The 18151-nt window shown below is 39.6% G+C and overlaps 1 pseudogene; it reads left to right on the top strand.

Annotated features, from left to right (window-relative positions):
- The window catches only part of LOC149192449 (calcium-transporting ATPase, endoplasmic reticulum-type pseudogene), an 87637-nt pseudogene that overhangs the window by 2213 nt on the left and 67273 nt on the right, over positions 1-18151 (top strand).

Genomic DNA, 18151 nt, shown 5'->3' with positions numbered 1-18151 from the left:
GGGAAATTCTATCAGCTTAGATCCATCTTAATTCCGAGTCTACCTAGTGCTAGGAGGGATAAATAGATTTCATCCCTCTAAGAGTGGTAGATGTGGAGTTAAGATGGATATAGGTTGGCTTTTATGATAATGAAGATATTAAATAGACTTAGTAAATTATATTGTAAAAAAAATCTTAATGTGAATGGTTAAAACTACATTTAGTCACTTCACAAAATTTAGTAAAAAATACTGATATCTCCATTAATATTGGTTTTTCTGATTTAACAAAAAAAAATCAAAACAATGAAATCTTAACTCTTTACGCATCACCCTCGCAGAAGAGAGATAGTCACTATCCAGATTTCCCACCATTTTTCAAACATTCTCAATATGATATCTTCATGAAAAGTTAAGGTACTAATCTTGTATTAGTTGTTTGAAAAATATGCTTGTTTGTATAACCTTTCATCTTCTCTGCTATTCTTAGTTTGTCGTAATGATCTGTAGGGGTTGGGTTGCTGCACCATATTGTCCTAAAAGGGGGAGATTGTGCACCAAAAAGGAAATTAATCCACATGTTACAACGCTATTAAAAATGGTATGAAGGTAGTGAATTATGCTAATAAGAAATTTGATTGGGAGAGACGTAATTAAATTTTATTATTTAATTGAAGATTTCCAATTAAAATAATAATAAATCTACATTTATATATTTATATATTGATTGGAAGGCTTCTGAAAATGGTCACTTCTTTCCATTAGATCCCCTTCAGGCCTTTAGGATACCTACTACTTCATTATATTATATAGTTGGGGCTTGCTACTTGTTGGCGTGTTAGGGTAAACAAACTTGATGTGTGTTTTTTTTTTTTTTTTTTTTCTTGCAGTTGGAGTCTATGGAATAAGAAAGAAATTTGATAGCTTGGCAAAAGTGATAGCTTGACAAAAGTGGTAGAGAAAACATTAATCTCTCCTACCATGACAAACATGGCCACTAAAACTTCCAACATTGTTTGTAGGAAGTGAAAATTATTTTTCTTTTTTCCAAACATGTATGTTAGTATATTACAGTTTAATGAATATGTTTTATTATTATCATATATGGTTTCATACTTTAACAAAACATTCGCCAAGACTTCACAATGTTTTATTTTTCAGTGAAATATTTTCCAAGATCCTACAAGATTTTATAATTCAGTAAAAGATTCGCCATGACTTTACAAGATAATATAATTTGGTGAGAGATTCTCCAAAATTTGGTGATAAAATCGCCTCCCATTTTTCCTATGTATCATGGAGATTCGCCCATTTATTATACATATAAATTTAGTGTGGTTCTTAAAATTTCCCCTGTTGCTACTCGTGTAATAATTTGGTCATAGAGCAATTGATTTAAAAGTTGATGCGAGAAAAGATTATGGAAGGAGAGAATATCTTAAAGTTCAAATGAACAACTAAAGTGACAAATCTAAAGGTATGCATGAGAGTGGTATTAGAAAGGTAGTCTTTTTTCTCATCCATTGAATTACATTGAATGTTATATATGCCACAATTATTGTCACAAAGTATGGGATATCTTAAGCAGTCTAAAAAGGTCTCAAAACCAAGGAAAGGAAGATTGTAACTTCATATATAACCATCCAATATTGTGAAAAAAAAAAACAAGGGAAGCAGGAAAATTGTGGTCATATGTTATATTTCTAAAGACAAGAAAACATATGGTATATTGATAGTGGATGTTCAAGACACATGACAAGAGACCATAGTAAATTCATTAAACTAAAGGAAGAATATGGAGGCAAAGTGATACTTGGTAATAATGCATCTACAAGAATAAATGGGAAAGGAACAATTAGCATAGATGATGGAAGAACTAAGGCCCAAAATGTTTATGTGGAAGGACTAAAACACAATCTCTTGAGTGTTAATCAAATGTGTGATCAAGGGTATGATCTCACATTTAGTTCCAAAAAATGTGAAATTAGAAATGATGATACATGAAAGCTGGTCACAAAGGATAATAGAACTTCCGACAATGTGTACATTCTTGATGGAGTGAAAGGAGAAAAATGTTGTATGGGAAATATAGATGAGAGGTGGCTCTAGTACAAAAGGATGGGACACATCAATTTTGATAATATGGTTAAGATTAGAAAAACCTAGGCCATTAAAGACATTCCAAATATATCAAAACCAGATAATGTCCTCTGTAAGTCATGTTAGCATGGATACCAAACCAAGGCCTTCTTAAAAAAAATAATACTCTATGTCCAAGCCTCTCAAACTCATCCAAACAAACCCTCATGGACCAACCAAGAATCAATGAAAGGTGAAAGGTATTTTATGATGTTCATCGATGATTATACAAGATTGACATGGGTAACCTTTATTAGAGAAATATGTGAGGCTTTTGAGAAATTCAAAGATTTAGTTGAAAATGAAACTGATATAAAAATCAAATACCTGAGAATTTTTGTGAAAACCATGGAATTATAAGACAAATAACTATTTCAAGAACTCCATATTATAATGAAGTGGCTAAAAGAAAAAATGAGCAATGCAAGAAATAGCTAGAACCATGCTTATTGAACCTTAGTTACCAGAGATATTTTGGGAAGTAGTAGTTTACACAACAATTTATATCTTGAATAGAGAACAAATAAGGGTAAATAATACTAAAACATCACATGAACTATGGAATTGTAGACCAACCACTATCAAGCATTTAATGCGTATGGAAGAAAATTCTATATTAAGATAAATGAATACAGTTTAGGGAAATTTGATTCTAGAAATAAGGAATGAATTTTTATTGGATAAGCATATATAAGGGATATAGATGTTACAACAAAAGGACACATAAGGTTGTTGAATATATTGGTGTAAGCATAGATGAAGCATTTCCTTGAACCCAACCAAAACCAAATAACAACCAAGAAGAATTGGAAGAAGAAAAGAAAAATAAAGAGCATGATGAGGAACAAGAAGAAGAAGGTAAGACATTGCATCCAAAAAGCCCATCCAGGTCTATCCAAAATAATCATCCAAATAGCCATATTATTGGAAATAAAGAATCAGGAGTTCAAACTAGAAGGAAGCTTGGTAGCATAACAAGCCATGATATCTTAGCTCTGTTATCCTTGATGGAACCTCAAAACTTTTCTCAAGGTAATCAATAAGACCATTGGGTTAAGGCTATGAATGAAGAACTAGACCACATTGAGAAGAATGAGACATGGGAGTATGTTCCAAGACCTAAGGACAAAAATGTCATTGAACTAAGTGGGTTTATAGAAATAAGTTGAATGAAGATGGAAACATAGTAAGGAATAAAGAAATACTTGTATGTAGAGGATATGCACAAATCTAAGGTGGTGGACTTCGAAGAAACATTCGTTGTAGTAGCTAGACTTGAAGCAATATGAATGTTCTTAGCCTTTATAATATTTAGTGGGTTTAAAGTTTATTAGATTGATGTAAAATCAGTTTTTCTAAATGGAGAAATACAACGAGTATATATTGAGTAGCCAAAAGGATTTCAACTATTAGAAGACAAGGATTATGTGTGCAAATTGAAGAAAGCTTAGTATAGTTTAAAAAAGGCACCTAGGGCCTTGTACTATAGATTGGATAAATATCTTCAACAACAAATCTTTAAGAGAGGGGAAGAAGATAATAACTTTACTTCAAGACTAAAAATGATAAATTTCTAATCATTGTTGTTTATGTGGATGAAATAATTTTGGAAGTGATGTTGAATCCATGAGAAAAAGTTTTGCAGCTAACATGTAGAAGGAGTTTAAAATGTCTATGTTGGGTGAACTGTCTTTGTTTCTTGGCTTGCAGGTTCATGAATCAGAAAAAGGTATCTTTATTTCTTAGACCAAGTACCTTAAAGAAATACTGAAGAAGTTTGGTTTGGAAAAATGTGCACTTATGAGCACTCCCATGACAAAAATGTGCAAACTTAATAAGAATGACGAGTCTCTAGAAGAAAATTAGACCATGTATAGGTCCATGATTGGAATCCTTCTTTACTTAATAACTTCAAGGCCATAAATCATGCAAGAAATAGGTCTAGTGGGTATATTTCAACAAGCCCATTTTATGGTGGTTTCATCAATGCCAAAGGCATATATTGTTGCACATATGTTACCATTGATGTCAACTGCAGTGTCATTGATATTACAATCAGTAAGCATTATGAATAGCATATCTTTGAAGGAATTTCTTCTCTAGCCCCTAGTCCAAACTGATGAGCCTCATCATTGGGTAACTATATGGACCTTAGTTCACCTCCTAGATTAGTCAAATCAACTCTTCTCACAATTTATTACATGTTTTGATTATATTTTGTTTAATGAGATAAGTCAAAGTGAGATATTATGCCTAGTGGACTAATGTGCATTGAATGCAAGTTTGTGAGAGAAAATTAGGGAATTTTGGCAAGATTAAGGGCTGAAACTCGAATGGGACAAGGAAGAGATATTGTAGGAGTTAAATCCTCCTCATTTACTCCTAACTTATTCGAATATTCCTCCATCAATTACAATAGCTCGAAGTACACACACCCAAGTCATGAATATCAAAAGGCAGTCGAGTAAGTGACATTCAAAGAGTTATTTTTGTAGAAATTTTGAATAATATGACACTTATTCACAGAGATTATCCTGATTATACACTATTGCGGAATACATGCATAATACATAACCTCCTCTACGTTGATCATCAATTTAGCAGCATTAAAATCAATGAAACATCAATTGCATGCACACATTAACACAGTGTGTAACCCGAGGAAAGCATACAGCTGAAAACCCCACACTATTTGTATATTATAATGATGGAGAACATGTAACAATACATAGTACAATACTCCTCACAAGTACTCAGTACTATCTCCACCTGTTACACACAAACTAGCTCAGATCTGATGCCTCAAATCTCCTCCACTGTCTGCTTGCCTCTACTGCGCAATCCTGCATGAGAATAATGATGAATGGCCGAAGAAAACTCGTATTTCCTTGGCTGAACTGATGAGCCCCAAAAATGGACAATTATTTGGGCTCATCCAACCTCCTAAGTTGACTTAATCCACCATTCTCATTGGTTTATTGCATGTTTTTGATTATTTTTATGTTAATAGAGTGAATTTGGTTAGTCATTATGCCAACAAGTCTAATGGGTGCTTTGTGTAGCCTTTTTGGTCAACTTGGAGACAAAATTGAAGGTCTTAATGAGCACTTGGCAGCCAAATTCGTGGGAGAACAAGCTAGAGGATTTGTAGGAAGGTGTCCCCCTCATTTATGGGCCCTTACCTCGAATTCTCCACCATCAGCTCGGAGTTCAAAGGCCACCAAATCAATGAGCACAAGGGCAGCCAAGCAAGTCAAGTTGGACTACTGTTAACTACAAGTCTTGGGCAGCCAAGTCCCTAAATTTTAGGAGGACTGTTGGGTCCTCAAATTGTATAAATAAGAGGGCTTAAGACCTCATTTCAGTTAGTCATTTTGGGGAGCTAGTTGGTAGTCATTTTCGTAGCTAGTAGTTAGTCATTTTTGGGATTAGCTAGTTGGTAGTCATTTTGTAGCTAGTGGTTAGCCATTTAGTCATTTTGTTTTAGCCATTAGTTAGCTAGTTTGTAGTTTGATTTTCATGTAATAGATTAGCTTTGCTTTCAGCTCATTCTCAAGCTCTTCTTGTGGACAGTTTTGATGTAACTCTTCATTCTTGTTTAATAAAGATGAATCCAGCTTTGCACCAGCTCTAAATCTCTCTTGGGAGGCTGTAGCTCTTGGGGTTGGGCCCATCTCAAGCGCCCAGTACCTCCCTTGTTTATCTTTATGTGTTTTGCTGCATTCTGAGAATAAAATCTGCTATTTTGTTTTGTTATTTAGTTTGTCTTTTTGATGAGTAAAATAGCTTTTCATGTTCAGATTTACTTGATATGTTAATCACAGGGAATATATTCAGAAAAAGGCTACCAAGTACTTTGGATCTCACCTCCCCTTCAGTGGAATCATGAGCTGGGACCAATGTAACCTTGTTGCCCACAAAAACACATTCTTTGCTGCACCATGCAATTAATAGTGTTGGATTTTTAGTGGTCGAACTTGATATCAGTTTTGATTGCATGCTTCAGTTTATGATTGCTTAGTTGTAGAGTAATTTCACTTATTTCATTTCGAATAAACTTCTATCCATTTCCTTTTGCTGTTAGGTCAGATTAGATTAAAGTAACTAGGTCATAGGTTTTATATGTGTGTGTTCGTTCAGTTTGGAAAACCACTTGCAGAGTACCTATTACCCTTCCTTACCTGCACATACCCCATCCAACCGACATGTTTCATCCTTCACTCAGAACCCTTACCTTGCATTTACCTCACTCGCTTACTTTGCCATGATTCTCATCTTTTTGTGCAACATTACTCCAGTCTTCTTGGAACAAGTCCAGCCATCCACACCTTCTCCTCAACTCCATCCTCCAAGTCCTAGACCTCTTCACACCCCTATTTCACCCCCATACTCATTCCATCATCTTTTTCCCTCCATCCATGCTCCAAAATCCTCTTTTCAGAACATCCTGTAGAAATCTCTGAACATCCTGTAGAAACCCCTGCAGACATCCTGTAGAAGCCTGCAAACTCGGTTGCTGAGCATTTGAACGTTGTAGACTTCTGTGGGAAGATGTTAGAGGTCCCCTGGAACCTCTCCTAGCCTCCCTGACCTTTCCCAAGCTTTCTTCCCTTCACACTACCCCTGCACAGTCAAACCCTAATAAGAAACACTGTCATAATCACTTCCACCACTTAAGCAAAAATATAAAAACAATGTTCTCTTCAATGAAAATAGTTTAATTTCATGCATTTCATATCACTAGAAGTAATGGCATCCTTTTTAGACATTTGCACTTTCACTATTGCATCATAGAGGTCAAACTAGTCAAATTAGGGTTTACTAGGGTTTCCATGTTTTGGTTGGCTTTCAGTTCATTTTTGCAAAGTAGATTAATTTCCTTTGAGATAGCCTTCGTCCATCATTTAGAAAGCTTCTTCTTAGAGCATATAGAAGTTGGCTTGAGCCCTAGCGGACTTGTGCCAGCTGACCAAGTGACAGCTGCGACAAGAGCTAGTACTTGTGCATACAGCACCGTCGCTTCCAAGTTTGTACGAACTACCGGGTTGATAAAATTAGAGATAGGAAGCCCCAGGAGTTGTAGCATTATTGCTACAATACTGGAGCCCACCATCTTTTTGGCGTTGTTGCCGGGGAAGCGTCAGAGTATTAGTAATTGTTGCTTTTCTTCTATTTTCTTACTCTTGCCTTCTGCTAAGTAGTTTATTTCATTTCCATTCTGCAAAAGTAGCATAGACATTTCCTGCTTTCATAGATTAGCATTTCCTGCTTTCATAGATTAGCATTTCCTGCTTTCGTAGATTAGCATTTCCTGCTTTCATAGATTAGCATTTCCTGCTTTCATAGATTAGCATTTCATTTCTGCAAGCGTAGACTAGCATTTCATTCCTGCAATTTCATTTGAGCAAAATAGATTAGTCCTTTCCTGCTTTCATTTCAATTCCACATTTTCATTTGTAGCAAGGTAGTTAGTTGCAGTTCAATCTATTTCAGTTTTGCAAGTAGAAGTAGAAAAAAAACAAAAATCAACCAAAAAGATTTCATTTCATGCCTTGTAGGAGTAGAGATAAGTTAGAAAAATGATTGCACAACACCCCTACTGCTTCACACAGCCAACGTTCTCTCTTCTTCGATGGCTGTGATTAAAGAACCCCTGGGTGGACATCAAGGCATATCTAAAGAACCTCTAGGGGAGAAGAAGAAGAAAACATTCCTCTGGAGCAAATGGCTACAAGCAGAAATGTTGGGAGCAACATCTTCTCCAAAGATGAATTTGAAAATTAGATCAAAGATTTCAAGAGTGATATGAGGCAGTTTCTTGCCATGCAACTGGATACCTTGCGGATCCAACAGAAGCAAGAGGAAGCCAAGAGGGATTTGGTCATTTTTTGTCCTAGGTGCACTAGAAAGCATCCTAGGAACGAATGTCCATTGTACTCCATAGAAGTGTGTTTCATCTGTGAAGAATACCATCCTACAGATCAGTGCCCTTCCTTACCCAGATTCAAAGCTGCATATCAGAGAGCCAAAGGAGCCACTGAACCACTCCATTATATGAACCAAAGGAGGCCGCATGAACCTAGATCTTATCAGCAGGAAGTGCAAGGGACATCCGAGACCTATTATGACCCCTATCAAGCCACTTTCATGCCTTCTTGGGGCCCCCCTGCTCATCCTTCCTGGTCCACACCTCCTCCTTGGTCATATTCTCCTTGTTCCTTCACAGATCCATATTATGCCCTACCAGTTGCTCATTCATTTCACTCTTATGCTCAGCCACAGCCTCAGTGGAATGCACCTTATCAGGAGTGGAGACCCCAGTACAACTCTCATCCCGCTAATTTTCCTCCACCACCTGCTCATCCACAACCATCGCCTCCTCCTCCACCAAGGCAACCCCAAATGCCTACCCAACCACAATGCCATCCATCTCCATCTCAATTTCACATCTCCACTCACTTACCCGTACCACCATTTCCAAAACCACACAATGGAGCAACTCAACCCCATTGCAAATCTGAGGCACAACATATCCAAACAACTCCTCTTGAGCCCAATGATCTTCACCGAAGCTCAGGAAGAGTGTTGCAAAAAAGAGATCATCTTGGAAGCATTGAAGGACCAAAGGCAAAAGAAGATCCAAAAGAAAAGATCGAAGAACCAAGGGCTGCACTTGATGAAGAGAAGAGATCAAAATCAGAGATGGAGAAAGTTCCCTCATGCTTACCATCAAATCTTCCATGTATTCAAGAGAAAGATTAACAAAAAGAGGAAGATCAGAAGGTCATGATAGAAGGTGACATGAAGAATGATCCAGATCAGCAAAAGAACCAAGGATATCAAAGCTATATTGAGATATGGTTTCAGAAGGTCACTAAGTTGCAGCAGTACTTTCTTCCTCAACTTCGTTTGATCCCTTCAAAGCCAGATCATTTGGTCTCTGAGATCTGGGTACCTGTCAAAGCATGCATTTCGAGCCTTCACATCATTTTGTCTCTAATCTCGATGTGCACATGGCTCCATTGGAAGTATTCTTATACTTGAAAATGATTTTGTTTTTCAAGTAGGGTAGGGTAGGAAAAAAAAAAAAAAAAAAAAAAATGAAAATAAGAGAAAAATAAAAATCTAAGGTGAAAACCTCCTTGGAGGCGCCTTAGATTGGCTCATTGATTGAAAACCTCCATGAGGCGGTCAATGGGTTGAAAAAAAAAAGAGAAAAGAGAATAAGATCTTTGGGTGAAAACCTCCCTTGGAGGCGCCCAAGGCAGGCAATTAGGGTGAAAACCTCCATGAGGCGCCCTAGTTGTTTTTCAAAAAAAAAAAAAAAAAAAAAGAGAAAAAAGAAAAAGAAAAATAAAGCTAATCTCCATTGAATAAGTTCATGTTGCAACAATGACATTGCAGGTTAAAGAAGGACGTTTCATGACAGGAGGAGCACTCAAATCAAGGTCAAAGGACTCTTTCTTGTGCCTTCTACAGGAAACATCCTGTAGAACCTTTGGACGAGCCAAATCCAATTTCAAAAGTGAATCTGATGGTGGGAATCTGTTGATTAGGCCTACAAGCACTTGTGTGTCCATCCCTTGCCTTCATCCATCATTTTTTTCACCTCCTTGTGCTTCTCATTGTGCTTCTACAAGAACTTCCTGTAGAAATTGTGGGAAACTAGGCATGCATTTCAAAAAGTGGTTTGGCGAACATGGTAGCTTCCTCAAGGGTTTAGAAGCCCTCATGCAGTCTTCCAAATCCTCCTCCATCATCTCTATACCTGCATCACAACCAAAATTCATTTTGTCATCCCATGCAACCAAAATGCAAAGTGCCTTGAAGCAAAAACACATAGAGCAGAATTTGTTTTTGCCATAACTTGAAAACCATGCATCCATTTGACAAACCGTTTCATGGGGAATTGTACAAGGTTGATGAAAACATGCCTGAGCAGTTTCCTGCCATTCCGGTGAACGGTTTCCAAGAAATCAGCCTCCATCACCATCAGCCATTTTTGCATTTTCTCCATATCCATGCATCCGTTTCAAAACCTGTTTCATGGGGAGATGCACATGTGTGATAGTAGCCTACCCCAGCAGTTTCAGCCGATTCCGAAGCACGGTTTCCGAGAAATCAAGCTCTGAAATCTTCAGCCATTTTCCATTTTTCTAGAAATTCGTGCATCCATTGATCATGAATTTTCTATGGGAGATGCATAATGATGGTAGGAACATGCTCACCGAGTTTCAGATCAATCGGATCTACCGTTTGGGAGAAATGGCAAAAAGAAGTTCTGGTTTTGTGACCATGCAGCAGCAGCAGCTTGAATGGGCAGAGTTGAACGTGGAAACGATTGCATGCAGCTCAGATCCGGCCAGAGGACACCTGCACAAGGAAAAGCAATAAAAAATCATCAGCCACGCCCTCATGCAACCAAGGAATACAAGCATGCAACAACAGAACATGAGCATGCAGCAGCAAAAAGCTTCACGAGCGGCCGTTTGACTTCAGGTACGTGACTAAACCTTCTTCTATTACATGAATCTGATCTAAACATGGCATGAACGAATGAGATGGGAGGATTCAGCCAAGAAGAGAGCCATATTCAATCGCACTCATCAAGGCAACAATCACGCAGCATGATCAGTCATTCACGTGAAAAAAAAAACACAGTTAGTGTCAGCTGCTTGAACTCCAGTGCAGCGGATCAAGAAGAGAACATACAGTTCATAAGTAGAACATGCAGTTCACGATAGCTTAACTGTCTGCATGGCCAACACATGTCTCTGCCACCTCACTCCAAAAATCACGAAGAAATCTGAGCGCTCAGCTGAAACTCACGAACTGCTGGTCATCTGCCCTTGCCACATCGTCAACTGAAGTTTTCACAATCTATTAACTTTTCATCCTCCACCAATCTTTCTCGGCCATTTTTCAGAACCCTTCAGCTTATCGGCATTCTACAGGGAGCACTGTTTCGTTCTACAGGAAACGAGAGCCACCTACAGGAAGGCATCTACAGGAAAGGCAAAGAACAGCTCTGCGGAAGGAAAACCCGAGATTTTTGTCAAAATTCAAGCTTGAAATGAGAAAAGTAGTTAAAGCTCGTGTCCAAGGTTACCAGGTTTCTTGAAAGTGTTGATTTCAGAGTTTTTAAACGCATTATAGATCTGTTAATGATGGAGCAATCTGTTTGAATTCAGAATCTGATCAAAAGAACATATCCAGCCACCCTGTGTGACTGTGAGTTGCAGTCAAAAGCATGCATGGTGTTTGCAGGAACTACAGTTACCAATGGCTGCTGCAAATGCATTGTTGTGAGCACTGGCATGTTTACAGAAATAGGTAAAATCCAGGCACAAATTCAGGAAGCTTCAATGGAATGTCATGATTCCCCTTTGAAAGGAAGTTAGATGAATTTGGTGAAAGACTGACAACAGTGATTGGTGCCATTTGTATTCTTGTCTGGATCATGAACTACAAATATTTTCTTTCATGGGAAGTCATAGATGGGTGGCTAAAACAATATCAGGTTTTCCTTTGAGAAATTTACGTACTACTTTAAGATTGTTGTTGCTCTGGCAGTTGTTACTATACCAGAGGGATTGCCTGCTGTGATTACTACATGTTTGGCTCTTGGCACTCGTAAAATGGCACAAACGAATGCTATTGTGCGTAAGTTACCGAGCGTGGAGACTTTGGGTTGCACCACAGTGATTTGCTCGGATAAGACAGGTACTCTTACAACCAATCAAACGTCTGTCAGTGAGTTTATAGTCATAGGGCACAGTGCTGGTTCACTTAGAGAGTTTACTGTTGAAGGAACAACATATAATCCTGAGGATGGAAAAATATTGGATTGGCCTGCACATAATATGGGGGAAGATTTAGAAACTCTGGCAGAAGTTGCTGCAGTTTGCAATGATGTAGGGATATCTTGTCAAGGTCACCAGTTCCATGCTACTGGTATTCCCACTGAGGCAGCCTTGAAGGTATTGGTTGAAAAAATGGGAGTTCCAGACCAAGTGCCATTCTTAACAGTGGCACAGTGCAATTGGGCAATTATGATTGGTGGATACAAAGATCAAAGAGGCTAGCTTTATTGGAGTTTGATTGTGATCGAAAATCCATGGGTGTTATTGTCATGGAACCAATGGGACAAAATCGTCTGCTAGTAAAAGGCGCCATGGAAAACTTGCTTGAAAGGAGTGCTTTTCAACAACTTGCAGATGGATCAGTTGTTGAATTAGATGATGCATCAAGGGAATTACTCTTGAGCAAGTTTCATCAAATGAGTTCAAAGGCTTTGTGTTGTTTGGGCATTTCTACAGGAAGTTCAGAGAAAGGGCAGCAGAAGGAGAAACTGGTCGATATTTTAGCTAAGGAGGCAGCACCTGTGTTGGCCACCCTAAGCACATCCATCCCCTCCATGAACACTCATTTTTTCAGGGTTCAGGCACAATTTAGTCATGGTTCAACCTTCTACAGGAAGCTACAGGACTTTCTACAGGAAGTTCTGTATTTTTACCAGAAACATCCTGTAGAAGCCTTTGGGCAGGCCAGAATCAAGTATGGAGAGGGATTTGAAGCTTGAAGTCTGTTGAGGAGGCATGCAACCACTCTTCTCTTCCATTCTCCATGGGTTTTATCTCCTTTCACCACCATTTCAACCATCATATTAAATATACTTACACAATCATACCAAGGCTGAGAATTCTCTAGGAAAAGGAGCAGACAGTGGGAAGAGCAGAAAGGGGGAGAAGATGAAGGCTGCCACAACAAAGCTGAAAGGAGAAGGCACCCTCAGCCAAGCAGGCCAAAACAGTGAAGACTGTTTCTACAGGAAAACAGAGGATTGTTTCTACAGGAAGCCAGGGAACAGTTTCTACAGGAAAGTTTGAAAAGAGGGAAGCCAAAGGAGAAAACAGCCGAGATGTTAGCCAAAGAAGCCACCAGAGCCATCAAAGATAAGGAGAGAGATTGGTTGCTCAGAGGATGAGCAACACTTTCAGTAGGGGGGTGATGATGAGCCCCAAAAATGGACAATTATTTGGGCTCATCCAACCTCCTAAGTTGACTTAATCCACCATTCTCATTGGTTTATTGCATGTTTTTGATTATTTTTATGTTAATAGAGTGAATTTGGTTAGTCATTATGCCAACAAGTCTAATGGGTGCTTTGTGTAGCCTTTTTGGTCAACTTGGAGACAATGAAGGTCTTAATGAGCACTTGGCAGCCAAATTCGTGGGAGAACAAGCTAGAGGATTTGTAGGAAGGTGTCCCCCTCATTTATGGGCCCTTACCTCGAATTCTCCACCATCAGCTCGGAGTTCAAAGGCCACCAAATCAATGAGCACAAGGGCAGCCAAGCAAGTCAAGTTGGACTGCTGTTAACTACAAGTCTTGGGAAGCCAAGTCCCTAAATTTTAGGAGGACTGTTGGGTCCTCAAATTGTATAAATAAGAGGGCTTAAGACCTCATTTCAGTTAGTCATTTTGGGGAGCTAGTTGGTAGTCATTTTCATAGCTAGTAGTTAGTCATTTTTGGGATTAGCTAGTTGGTAGTCATTTTGTAGCTAGTGGTTAGCCATTTAGTCATTTTGTTTTAGCCATTAGTTAGCTAGTTTGTAGTTCGATTTTCATGTAATAGATTAGCTTTGCTTTCAGCTCATTCTCAAGCTCTTCTTGTGGACAGTTTTGATGCAACTCTTCATTCTTGTTTAATAAAGATGAATCCAGCTTTGCACCAGCTCTATATCTCTCTTGGGAGGCTGTAGCTCTTGGGGTTGGGCCCATCTCAAGCGCCCAGTACCTCCCTTGTTTATCTTTATGTGTTTTGCTGCATTCTGAGAATAAAATCTGCTATTTTGTTTTGTTATTTAGTTTGTCTTTTTGATGAGTAAAATAGCTTTTCATGTTCAGATTTACTTGATATGTTAATCACAGGGAATATATTCAGAAAAAGGCTACCAAGTACTTTGGATCTCACCTCCCCTTCAGTGGAATCATGAGCTGGGACCAATGTAACCTTGCTGCCCACAAAAACACATTCTTTGCTGCACCATGCAATTAATAGTGTTGGATTTTTAGTGGTCGAACTTGATATCAGTTTTGATTGCATGCTTCAGTTTATGATTGCTTAGTTGTAGAGTAATTTCACGTATTTCATTTCGAATAAACTTCTATCCATTTCCTTTTGCTGTTAGGTCAGATTAGATTAAAGTAACTAGGTCATAGGTTTTATATGTGTGTGTTCGTTCAGTTTGGAAAACCACTTGCACAGTACCTAATACCCTTCCTTACCTGCACATACCCCATCCAACCGACCTGTTTCATCCTTCACTCAGAACCCTTACCTTGCATTTACCTCACTCGCTTACTTTGCCATGATTCTCATCTTTTTGTGCAACATTACTCCAGTCTTCTTGGAACAAGTCTAGCCATCCACACCTTCTCCTCAACTCCATCCTCCAAGTCCTAGACCTCTTCACACCCCTATTTCACCCCCATACTCATTCCATCATCTTTTTCCCTCCATCCATGCTCCAAAATCCTCTTTTCAGAACATCCTGTAGAAATCTCTGAACATCCTGTAGAAACCCCTGCAGACATCCTGTAGAAGCCTGCAAACTCGGTTGCTGAGCATCTGAACGTTGTAGACTTCTGTGGGAAGATGTTATAGGTCCCCTGGAACCTCTCCTAGCCTCCCTGACCTTTCCCAAGCTTTCTTCCCTTCACACTACCCCTGCACAGTCAAACCCTAATAAGAAACACTGTCATAATCACTTCCACCACTTAAGCAAAAATATAAAAACAATGTTCTCTTCAATGAAAATAGTTTAATTTCATGCATTTCATATCACTAGAAGTAATGGCATCCTTTTTAGACATTTTCACTTTCACTATTGCATCATAGAGGTCAAACTAGTCAAATTAGGGTTTACTAGGGTTTCCATATTTTGGTTGGCTTTCAGTTCATTTTTGCAAAGTAGATTAATTTCCTTTGAGAAAGCCTTCGTCCATCATTTAGAAAGCTTCTTCTGAGAGAATATAGAAGTTGGCTTGAGCCCTAGCGGACTTGTGCCAGCTGACCAAGTGACAACTGCGAGAAGAGCTAGTACTTGTGCATACAGCACCGTCGCTTCCAAGTTTGTACGAACTACCAGGTTGATAAAATTAGAGATAGGAAGCCCCAGGAGTTGTAGCATTATTGCTACAATACTGGAGCCCACCATGAACCATGCAATCCTCATGGGAATTACTCAATCCCACTGATTTTGCAAGATCTCATGCACAACTATAGTCACAACTGATAGCAATCTCAACCTCTAACACTTGTCTCCACTGAACTGTCCATGCAATAAGTTAACTGATGTATTCTTGAGTTAGTTTATGAGTTAATAATTAGTGAATTAATTAATAATTAATTCACACAACTCATCACCAGTGTATTTTTCAATTAGACTAAATACAACTAGTTTAACCAAGTCAAACTGAACACAACTCCATCAACTCCACAATCAACTCCACCGAAACTCAACCACATGAGTTCTAACTGAAGTCCTACATGTAATAGCTCAACTGACCCACAAGAAAAGTGTATTTCCTTCTGACAACTGCATGTGACACATCCGTAGCTCGAACTGAAGTGCTGCAAGAGGATAAGATAATGTTTATAGTCCAAATATTATTAAGAGCTAATAATATTCGACTGTTCTATTTTTAGATTGGCAGTCTAAAAATTGACTCCGCCCATATGTCTAAAAATAGAAGTCCATCTATTTTTACCAACACGACCAATCATCCATAAACAACATCTTGCAACTCATAGACCACGATCCATATGTCTAAAAATAGACATAGTCTAAAAATAGACTTTGCGCCAAAAATAGCCTGCGGGCCCACTTAGTGAAGGCGACTTCTTTTCACTAAGCTCCATCATCTTGTTGCATTTTCAACACTCCCTCTCAACAAGATATGGATTATTTGCAACCCCTATCCTGCAACTCTGGAATGTTCTGCATGCAACACATTTGCCCGGTCCACTTGCTCCAACAACACTTGGAACAAAAAACACTCCCAACTGACCACTCTGTTGGGCTAGGAACATACTCTGATGTTGAAGCTCTACCTGCTGCTGACAAGTGCTCCCTCTCTGACATCTGCGCTACTGCAACATCTCCATGCATCTCGCACCATTGCACACCTCTCTATGCCACCTAGCACTGTGCAAAACACTTGTGCCTCTCGCATTGTTGTAGCCTACTAGCTATGCGTTGTCCTGGGATTCCCTACATTGTTGCTCTCTCTGCTGCTCCATCCGCATCTGTCTCTACCCAATCAGTCAGTTCCTGCTACTCCACATCGGGGCTCCCGTAGCAAGGTCTCATCCAACAAGTTGGGTACCTCAAGGATCCTGGCCCTCCTTGGGACGATCAATCCACATCACCCCACCTCCTACCTGGAGGTATGGCTGCATGTGATCCCTCAACCCACCTGGCTCGAAGTTTCCCCCTACTGGAGGTCTCTGCATGAGTAGATGTCTCTACTCGATCTCCTCTCAGCTTCCCTTGTTGTGGCTGCTCCACAACCTCCTGAAGCTGCTGCACCAATCGTGGCTCCTCCACAATCGTCTGAGACTTCTTCTGGCTCTTCATGTTGAGAGGTAATATACGCTCCCTCTCAACCACCAAGTCTCCATCAGTTGCCTCGCTACTCAAGGCTTTGCATGCATCTTGAACCTCAAGAGCATACAGGTTCTTGACCCGTGAACCAATCTGCTTCACCTGTCTGGTGATGATGTGTCCAAGGAAAACCTTTCCCTTACTAAGGACTACATCATAGCCTCTGTCTTCCAGCATCGTGATCGACACCAAGTTTCTCTTCAGTCCTAGTACATACTTGACATCGGTCAAGGTAAGGCGAGCTCCATGCTCCCTTTGAAAAATAACTGTGCCTACACCTGAGACACTATACTTCTCATCATTACCCATCGCTATGAGTATCTGGAGATCTTTCTCCTCCAAAGTACTAAACAAACTCTTGTCACTGGTCATGTGGAAAGAAGCTCCACTGTCAAGAAACCAACCACTTCCCATCATGGATGAAACCATGCATGCGAAGAGTGTGAAATCCAACTCAAACTGTGAAGCAAGTGCCTCACCTTCAGATCCTTCCCCGGATCCCTTCTTGGATTTCTTCTTTGGGCAATTAGTAGCATAATGGCCCAACTCATGACAACGAAATAATCTCACCTTTGACTTGTCAACCTTCTTCCCATCATTGGAAGAACTGGATTCAGAAAGAGAACCCTTCTCCTTCCCCTTCTTTGCTTTGGCAGCCAAAGCACAATTTTCTTCATCAGATGCCTTTGATGAAGATCCATCCCTGGTATTCCACCTGATCTCCTCTTGCACAAGATCCGACCAAAGTCTCTCCCATCCTGGAAATTTCTCCCGACCATTGACAGATTCCTGATAGGAATGCCAACTCTTCGGAAGACCAAGGAGAGCCAAGCTCACCAAGTCCTCATCATCGACAGTCACCCCCACACTTCCTAGCTCATCCCGACATTGGGTGAACCTTGTGAGATACTTGGGCATACTGTCTCCATTCTCACACTTAATGTTTCTGAGTTTATCCTTGAGCGCCAACTTCCTCTGGTCGCTCTTTCTTTGGAATAAATTTGTCAATGCTTTCCACATCAAGTATGGAGAAGCCTTTCCATGCAGGTTGGAGACAATGTGATCCTTCACGCCCTCCAACAGAATCCTTCGACACTTTGCTGTCTTCTTTTTCCAAGCCTAAACTTGTGCAGTATCAGTAGGCTTTGGGACCTCAGCCTCTATGAAATCCTTCAGCCCATTATCATCTAACACCGCCTCCATCCTGTCCTTCCATGCAATATAGTTTGAGCTGCCCTCAAGAGCATACTCCAATCTCAATCCGTTGAAAGACATTGCCACATTGATACCAAGAAAACACTGCTGCAAATTCGAATTCCACCAGCTGAAAACTCAACTGCCTCTGATCTAAAATTCATGAG

Source organism: Pinus tabuliformis, chromosome 2_2 (genome assembly GCF_031772625.1).
Source record: "Pinus tabuliformis cultivar Carrire ecotype Pingquan chromosome 2_2, CPIR1, whole genome shotgun sequence".
NCBI lineage: Eukaryota > Viridiplantae > Streptophyta > Pinopsida > Pinales > Pinaceae > Pinus > Pinus tabuliformis.
This window is presented reverse-complemented; position numbering and strand designations above follow the sequence as displayed.